Consider the following 9,737-nt stretch of genomic DNA (forward strand, 5'->3'; position numbering starts at 1 on the left):
ATAATTATGAGATAGAAATAAGCCTGTCATGATAACACATTTTCTGGACAATAAATTGTTCTGGTAGTTATTGCGATAAACAATAATATTGTTGTTTTGAGATCATTTTCAAGTAATATAACGGTAATAACATAATAATGCCTCAGAATGCCTGGTTCTCAGAAACCAATAAAATTATTGGAACTGGAATTGGATATTTTAAATATCAAAGATAAAACATAACTGTATATAAAACTGAAATAAAAACAACACACAACCAAAACCACAAATAAGATGGATTATGATATCTCTGTAAACAAAACTGCCCTTAAAAATACTAATAATCAGAATGGAACTGATCAAACTGGTTTTAATTTATAATATGATTACTTGCTTATTGCGACAAGTTCAGATAATTTAAGCTTGTGCTAAAAACCGTCTGACAGCAGCTGGGAGGAAGGATCGCCTCTGACGCTCGGTTCTGCTCTTCGGATGCAGCAGAAGTTCAGAGATTACTGGTGAATTTGTTTCCTTGAATTTACCCAAAACATTTAAACAAATTAAAATCCCAACATCAGAAGTAACTTTTTTCTGATTGACTGTGGATCAGAAAAAGTAAAAGCATCACAATGTCTTCTCCACAAACGCTGCAGCAGCAAAGCAGAGGCAGATGTGTTGCATTTTAATGTCAAAGATTGTTTTGGAATCTGTAAGGAAACGTTGATGCATTTTGCTGTTATTAAAACATCATGGCTCTTCCTTCAGGCGGCGACGACGGCGCAGTGGGCTGATGGAAGCAGGTCCTGATGGGAACAGTTACCGTGTTTTTCTGTTTTTCCCACTAACAACTAACGGACCGGGGGTGGATCTGATTTTCTCCTCACAAACGAAGCATTTTCAGTCATAACACATCCCATTAAAAACCTCATGTTAAAACAAAACGAGACCCTGAGATCCTACTGAGCCGCTTAAAACCACAAACCTCCAGAGTTTAAACTGTTCACAGAAATACGTTAAAACCTTTATTCATCATTTATGGAGTAACAGAAAAAAACAGAGCAAAATCAGTTAAAAGGTAAAGTTCAGGTTTCTGTTATTTGGGTTTTTCAGATCACCTGTCCATCACAAAGACAACACAGAGACACACAGGATAAACACACACACACCCGCACACACACCCACACACACCCCCACACACACACACACTAGCAGTCATGTTTTTGGACTGCAGGAGGAAGAATAATCATATTTCAAGGGGAACGATGGATTCAGCAGTAAGCAGTCACCCATCAGCTTCATCACTTCCAGTTTATCCTCTAAACAAATATCATTTTCAAAACATGTAAATGTTCTCTGGCTGCTTTCTGAACGATCGTAACACAAAAACACTCTAAAACTTTTCATGTGCCGACTGATGAGATAAATAAAACGGTTCCAGTTTCTCTGGGGAAGGGGAACGTGTTTACCCTGACACGAGACGTTCGGCTCTCAGGGGCTGCAGAAAGTTAACTTTGTGGTTGAAACTGTTTAGAAGCTGTTTACAAACTCTGAGGTGAAACCTTTAACAGCAGCAGTGCATCCTGGGATTTCTCTTCTCGCAGCAACAACCTGCAGCCAGTAATGATGCCTGATCTGGATTAAAACTACATGTTGATTAATTATTCAGAAAGTTTCAGTGAAAATGAATCCTGGCATTGCAAAAAATAAATAAAATAATTCTTCTTTTTTCCTAAATGTCATTGTGTAGCTTGCAAAATATCCATTTTTATGCAAAATAGCATAAAAATGGAAACCACCTGTTTGCATTGAATAAAGTTTTTAAAAAGGAAATGTCTGTTGCTGTTAGCAGCAGACCCTTTAACTGGTTTCTGACATCTGGGTGCCGTAAAGCCCATCATGGCCGCCTGAATGTGGCGTCCATGTTCTGGATTTGCATGATGGATGGTTGTTGTGTCTGAGTGGGACAAGTCGCCCGCTGTAACGGCTCCCTGAGGAACTCCATCAGCCATTTTCACTGAGCTGCAGATAAATAACAAGCTGGGCAGCTCAGCCATAAAACAGCTGACTTAAAGAATGAAAAGAGTATGAATCTAACATTTATGATCAGGATAAAACACGTTCACCTCCCAGGATGACACCAAGGAGCTGACTGGTAAAAATCTGTGAGTAATGGTGTAGTCAGTTTAACTAGTTGAGGAATTAAATACTGTACACATTTTGACACAATTGCAACTAAAATGAAGGTAAAAATAATTGTAAAACTTTCCTGTAATTATTGGCTGACCATTGGGCCAGCCTGTGTCTGAGTCAGGTTTTCCTTTACAGATTGATTCTGTTGTGCTAAAATCTGCACTTTTCTCTGGAGAGTCAGTGATCAGCTGAGTTCACTCAGAGCATCTCAGCTGGAAACACTGGGAGGAGATTCGCCTGGGTCCATCAACCTTCTTCTGGACGCTCCACCCTCTGCCTCCTGTTAGCCGACTAGCTGCCTGAGTTAAACCAAGTCCCTCAGATCACACTCGTTAACGGTTGTTCTCATTTTCAAACTTGTTCTTTAAGTTTTCCCAGGTTGGGTTTTTGTGTCTTGAGTTTCTAGTCGCAGCGAAGGTATTTATAAACTCTATTGGTTTGCTAAGCTATCAGTAGGTACACCTTGTATCGATTATGTCATATGAACCCCATGATTAATTACACCTATCGGAGAACTTTATAGTGGGACACAAGGAATGTCCACCATGTCTTTGTATGCTTGTTTAATATGGGTAGGAATAGGGAATTATACGGCACATAGCAGAAAATAGATGCAAACATCAAATTAAAGAGACAACTATGTAATGAAATCAACTTCAATTCAACATCTCTCACCCTGATCTCTATCACTGCTTGCACTGAGAACAATTTGTGAGACGGAGAACTGAACCACAAGCTCCAGCTTGGTCCGTTGGGATCAGTCCTGGTAGAGGGAGGGGGACCCGGTTCTCGGGAAGCCTTAAGATGCCAGAGGGGGTCTTAATCCAGAGCTGCGGGAGTTGGCTTGTGGGGAATTTCCTCATGTGCGTACAGGTGCTCTGCTGCAGCCCCAAAACTCAGAGGGCCCCACAACTCAGAGGGCCCCACAACTCAGAGGGCCCCTCTGCGTAGATCCAAGGCATCGTTGATCCGTCTCGGTGACAGTGCAGACCTTACGGAAGGAAAAACCCACTTCTCTTCTTTTGCAGCCGACCGATGCTTAAAGGTCCATCTCATGTCACCATCTTCCTTTTTCCATTGGCTGTCTAGATGAATAGATGATCTCAGTTCCACCTTCGACTTGGAGACATTATGTCATGGCTGTGTCCTTGTCCCCGGCCTGTTCGAGGGTCACACTCCATCCTGCAGCCTGCAAACTTTCCTTCTCTTCAGCAGTCTGGTTTCGGTGTAGTTCCTCTTTTTTGTGCTGGGCTGTGCTTTTCAGTTCTCCTTTTTCCTAAACTTCCATCTAGAACATCCCTCCAACACGACATCAGTGATCTTTGATTGCAGTTACACATTTTACATCATTTCAAGTTCATTATCAAAATCACATCTATAACCTCTTCAGCTTCTCCAATTCAGCGTCAAAACAACATTAATCCAAGTATTTTGCACCAGTTCTTATTCAATTACTCAAAATGTTTAGACCGGTTGCCATGGCAGCAACCAGTCTAAACATGGCTGCAACAGTCATCAAGAATGTATAACTATTTTATATTCAAACAAAATGTTTAGTTTTCAGATCAATATTTAGCTAAGATGCAAAATCATGTTGCTATCAAAATAAAACATTTGTATTAAAAATCAAACATATTGAAATAAACTCCCATTTAAACTGCAGTTCACAAGCAGGAGTTTATTTACAGGTTTGCTAGACAGCTTTTATTTTGGTAGTCCACTTCCGGTTATCAGAAAGTGAATTTGCATATTAGCTAAATATTTAGCTCTGAGCTAAATACTGAGTTAAATATTTAGCTGATATGCTAAATATTTAGTTTGAAACTGTGACATTTATAAATAAATGAATAACATGAAAATATAACTTTGAAAAATGAAGCCTTTTTTTCTCCTGTGAATCTAAATATCCCAAATTATTTCTGTTAATTTTGATTTTCCAGCTTCCAAACAGATGTCAACATCCTGCAGCGTTTCCAGAGGACGTGGCGTCCAGATGGAGATCTGCGGCTAAATCATTCCTGTTGTGTTTCCATCGGCTTTCATGTCCGTTTGTGTTGTTTTGCTGCAGAATGCATGCAGAACCCATCAGACAACTGTGTTAGAAATGTGACATCTGAAGTGACTCCAACCTTCACACAGCGCTGTTTCCATAAACATGAGACAAAATATTGTAAACATGTCAAACTCAAGCTGTGTTTAGGAAATCACAGAAGCTGCTGGAGATAAACAGAGCTACAGCAGCCGTGCCTGTAAACACGGAGCTCCGCTGGCTCATATTTACTGTTCGGCTTTTAGAAACGACTCTTTCAGCTGAGACGGCTCAGACTGAGCCGGAGAGCCGGGAACGTGACGGATTTTAAATCAAGTCTGTCTCGTCTCACAAAGTTTTTCATGTTCCTTAAACACATTGAAACCATTTTCAGTGTTATTGGGATTTTATGACAAACCAACACAAGTGAGTGGAGAAATGAATTGATGCTTTTCAAAATGGTTGAAAAATCTGAAAAGTTCATTTATTCTTCATTGTAGTTCAAAATGGTCAGTTCCAATAGCTGACCATTACAAGTTATATTTAGATTATGAAACATGGAAAAATGGAGGAAGTATTAAACCTGTAAACTGGAGATATTAAGAAACTATTTTAGGTCAGTATAATCCTTGTTCCTTCCTATAATATCATAAAGGTGATTTTTACATCTTGTATTTATCTTGAGATAAATGATATAAAAAAACCACTCAGTGACTCCAGAACAAATGAATGAATCGTCAAACCCAGAGAGAGACTCACCTTTAAATGATTGTTAACATTTTCTAGAGACTCCTTGTTGCAGAAGCTGCAGGCAGGAAGCCTTAAAGGAAATCAAAAGAATAAAAAATTATGTTTTCCTTCTTCATGTAATCCATAACTGAGCAGGCAGCAGATGCACCTTCACAATCTGAGGCTCAAACGAACAGAGCAAAGACAGACAGACAGACAGACAGACAGAGACAGACAGACAGACAGACAGAAACAGACAGACAGACAGACAGACAGACAGACAGACAGACAGAAACAGACAGACAGAAACAGACAGACAGACAGACAGACAGACAGACAGACAGACAGACAGACAGACAGACAGACAGACAGACAGACAGACAGACAGTGAAGCAGCTCCAGTCATCAGACGTTCAGCTGTCATCAAATCCTCTCCAATAAAACGACGGCCGGTGAGATCCAATGAGACTTCACTCGTTTATTTAACCTTTAACCTTCAACATGAACAAACAGGCTCAGAATGTTAAAAAGTAAATTGTTTCAGACCTTTTCATAGTTTTAATGTGACAATTACAGTTTGATTAAAACAAATTTTCTAAAGGAAAGCAAAGTTTAAACATCTTTTAATTCAATTCCAGCATTCGGTCTTCTTGGTTAACCTTTAGCTCAGAGTAAAGAGGTAACAGAGGATGTTATTGTAAATGTCTGTCAGGTGAAGGTTACAGGTACGAAACCGACCCACATTATTATATTTACTCCATGTAGGTTATGGTTGGGACCAAAAAAATCTGCCAAAATCTCAGAAATGTCAACTAATTTCTGATGTGACTAATCACTGATTTCTTCTAAATATTTAGAAGAATAAAACTCGGATATTTTCTTAAAAAATTATGAGTTTGCAAAAAAAAAAAAAAAAACTTTTTAACTTTTATGATTAAATCCAAATTTCTGACAATTATAAGAAGTTTACAGTACTAAGATGATAAAGTCAGAAATTTGCAACAAAAAGTGACAAAACTCAAACTGAGAAGGTTCCTAAACCTCAGAGAGAATCACATGAGGGGAGAATCCAGATCCGAACGGCGCAGCAGGAAGGTTTAAATACCCAGAGGCGTAAGGAGGAGGCGAGGGGCAGCTGCAGCTGAGCAGAGGGAAGCTGAGCAGGAACCAAGATAAAACCCAAATAGTACATTACTCAGATGAGCATCTGGATGTTTTCTAAGTGTAACTGCTAGATATGGGCCGGCTGGATCTCTCCCTCATTTTTGTAGTTTCCCCTTTGCTCTGGTGCTTATGATTCGGTACCGTCTCCATGGCGACGTCAGAACCTTCCACGACAGTCGGCGGATATTTTATTTTCTAAAATCAATTTTGGGACATTTCAAATTGATTCTGTATCATAATAGATGAGAATCAAGCAAATTTGTTTGTATATATAATTTCAGCAACAAGGCCGTTCAAAGTGCCTTACATCATAAAAACACAAAAAAGTCATAGAAGAAACAACAAGTGTGCAGCGCTGTCGTTACATATCAAAATGTTGATTAAAGTCAACATTTTGTAAGTATTTCATTTAGAAAGTTTCAGAAGCAGCTCAAAGCAGGAGCATTTCAGTCTAGATTTAAAGGAACTTCAGCGTTTCGGCTGTTTTACAATTTTCCAGAAGTTTGTTCCAGATTTGTGGTGCATAGAAACTGAATGCTGCTTCATTAATTTCCTTTTCCGTAATAATCTGCTGTAATCCAGGCTGGTCAGGAAGGCTGCCACCTTCCTGTCTGTTGGATCACCGGAGGTAATCTCCTCTACGGCAAGCAGAATGGCTCATGTTTATCGTCGTGTTTCAAGTCTCCTGGAGACTCAAGGTTAAAACCTTAAAGGAACTGAGAAACTCAGCTGGTTCTCACAAGAATTAACTTCAAATATTTTCCAGATATTTCCCTCTCAGCATGCAGTCGGTCCGTTTGTCTGACTGGGAATCCAGCTGTCATGGGAAGACTCTGTTCCTTTGACTTTGCTCCATGTTTTCCACATCTCGCCTCTGGAACGAATCAATTCTGCATTCCTGATACGGACAGGAGGCACCTGCTCTATGGACGCACTGTCATGTCTCCACTACACAAACACTGCAGCTTTCCAGTTAGCAAGTTCACTGCTTCACAGGAAAAGAATCAGCGAGAGGGAAGACAAAGCGGACGCTGTCCATGTGGACAGAAAACATGGACAGCGTTATTTTCTGAAATGTGTTGCGTGTCCAGAAGGCCCTCCAGGCCCTGGCTGTAAACAGAGGTCTGTAAATCCTCTGAGGCGGCCATTTTCAGGAGACCTGGCTTGTTTCGGTTACTGCTGCTTTTTGCTGACGTGGGCCACCTGTGTAAGCACCGGCAGCCGGGCAGGACGATCAAACAGCAGCTTGTTTATTACAGGAGCTGCCGGTTAAACGAGGCAGTAAAGTCAAGGAGGGGAATAAAAGTCCTGCAGCAGGTCGCCAGCAATTAGTCAAACATTTAATGGATTCTGGTGGTTTTTCTAAAGTTTGGCATTAGAACTTTAAATCGGATCACAGGATGTTTGGAATCGCATATGAAACGTGTCACTGTGTGGGTTTATCTGCTGACTGCCTGGAGGAAAAAAAAAACCTTAATGTGTTCATTTCCTGCCGTTTGCCAGAATATTCCCAACATATATGCTAATTTCAGTGATAACGTCCCAAAGTCATTTAGACCTGGTGTTATGAGTTTACATTCTTATTTTATTAAAGCAAATTTCTTATAGTGACACATTTCTCAAGTGTCACTGTGAGAAATGAGTTTTGATAAATTATGCTTACTGCACTGCTGAGATTTAATCTGGGAGTTATTGAATATTATTAATTTCTTGTAATGCATCAAACTTTTTTCTTGGCAGCAAAACATAAAAAAAGATTTTATATGAAAGAGCCACATGAAGTGGTGAACAGTTCTCTGGTGGAAGGAACATAATAAAACTCATTTATTTTCATACGTTTCAACTTTCCCTGCAGCTGCAGCGGAAAGTCTCTGTACATCATGAGTTGGATTTAGGTCTGGACTTTGACTAGGCCATGTGTTAGAACATGAATATGCTTTTATCTCATTGTAGTTCCAGCTGTATGTTTTGGATTGTTCACCTACTGGAAGATTAACTTTTACCTATTCCTCTCAGGATGCAACTCAATTAAAAAATCCAAAACTTTTTAAATCCAAGGCTACGTCCACATGGAGAAGATTGTAGATGGATCCAGAAAACGTCTTTCTCGTTTTGGCTGATCCACATGGATCTGGCGTTCTTGGGAAACGAGAAACGATTATTTTTGAAACCGGGTTCCAAAGAGGCTGAATTTCAAAACGCTGGTTTCATGTTTCCGGTTCTCATGCTCACCTTGTCGTTTTTTAAAAATGATGACATTGTAGCTCCGTCCATCTATGGGCTCTTTGCACCTCAGCTTCCACGTTCGGGGAAAAGCGGCTCAATCGTTTCCGATCTATTGAAAAAGGCTCTTTCCACTGGGTGTTTGCAGGGCTTGTCCAAGGTAACAATTAATGATGAACATCGATCCGAAGCCCCGACAATAAGCTGGAGAAAGGTTTTTAGATGTTTGCCTCGTTATACATTCACAGATACGAAGGTGAGTTTTACTTTCTTTAAACTTTGTGGCTAACATTAGCTTTAGCTTATGCTAGACATTTTTCTTGTAAAAATGTGCCATTTAAGTATCTAAACATTTTTCATCCATTCTAACGGACAATGTTTTTACCTTGTTTTCAAGTATATTATGTGCGTTTATTGTCGTTAGTGTCAGAGACCAAGTAACGGGGATTTTACAGTTCAGGCTTTTTGCTTCTGAAGCCTGAGGAACAACAAGCCCATAGCTTAACAGTAGAGCAGCTCTGGTGTCAGAGTTCTAGTTCAGCTGACGGTTCAGGTTCAGTTGTTGCTTTTAGAAAAATATGGCCGTGTTCCTTAAGGTCTCCGTGTTATTTAGTTTTATTATAGTTTTGCATGTTTCTTGTGAAGCAGGACGGTGTTTACAGCAGTGTGTACAGGCGGGTCAGTTGCTCGGCTGTCTGGCTCTGGTCTGCTCTCTGGTTCCCATAAACTCTTTCAGGCTGAATACAGAAGTGATTCCATGGAAATAACACAGGAGGCTCCTTTACCTTCTGCTTTAGGCTGAAGAAGTTGATCCGGAGTGAAGTGAAGGCTGTAAACTTTGCTGTGCAGCGTTAGCTTTAACTGGTAGCAACGAATATTTACAAGCCATCGTCTTCTTAATTCAGGACCGCTTGGAAATCCATGAAAACTTAAAAGCCCATTATATTAGGAAGACAGCAATGTTCATAGTATTGTTTTATTTTCGTCTGAAATAAGACTTTGTCTTTTCTAGCTGTCATGGTAACTCAAAGCGGAAAAAAAAGAGCCGCATTTGCGCATGCGGTTGTGACGTCAGCGCGGCAGGTGCAAAGAGCCCATTCAACATGCGCCTCACTGTCACAAATATCAAATATGGCGCCATTCTATGCTTCGTGTGTCGAGCTCTGGCAGAGTCACAGCGCCACCCAGTGGCCTGGCATACCAACCGCATCATTTTCTGTGGCGCTGCAATGTACATTTTTTCTTAATCATTTACAAACGTTTACTGTGGACAGGGCCAAAATATTGTCATAACTCATATCATCCAGGTATCGTAAAGAGTCGTGGTAACAGTCAGTCATGCAACGAATGTGAAGTAGGGTGACCAGACGTCCTCTTTTTCCCGGACATGTCCTACTTTTCAGACCTAAAAAGATGTCCGGGG

The 9,737-nt window shown here is 40.2% G+C and overlaps 1 long non-coding RNA gene across 1 annotated transcript; it reads right to left on the reverse strand.

The window, feature by feature from the left end:
* Positions 1–2,717: 2,717 nt before the first annotated feature.
* On the reverse strand, positions 2,718–5,277 carry LOC116730132 (uncharacterized). Its single transcript, XR_004341265.1, has 2 exons — positions 4,958–5,277; positions 2,718–4,231 (listed from the first exon to the last, which is right to left on the reverse strand). It is a non-coding gene; the product is annotated as an uncharacterized LOC116730132 (long non-coding RNA).
* Between the last annotated feature and the right edge of the window lie 4,460 nt (positions 5,278–9,737).

The sequence above is a fragment of the Xiphophorus hellerii genome, chromosome 2, assembly GCF_003331165.1.
Source record: "Xiphophorus hellerii strain 12219 chromosome 2, Xiphophorus_hellerii-4.1, whole genome shotgun sequence".
In the NCBI taxonomy this organism is placed as follows: domain Eukaryota; kingdom Metazoa; phylum Chordata; class Actinopteri; order Cyprinodontiformes; family Poeciliidae; genus Xiphophorus; species Xiphophorus hellerii.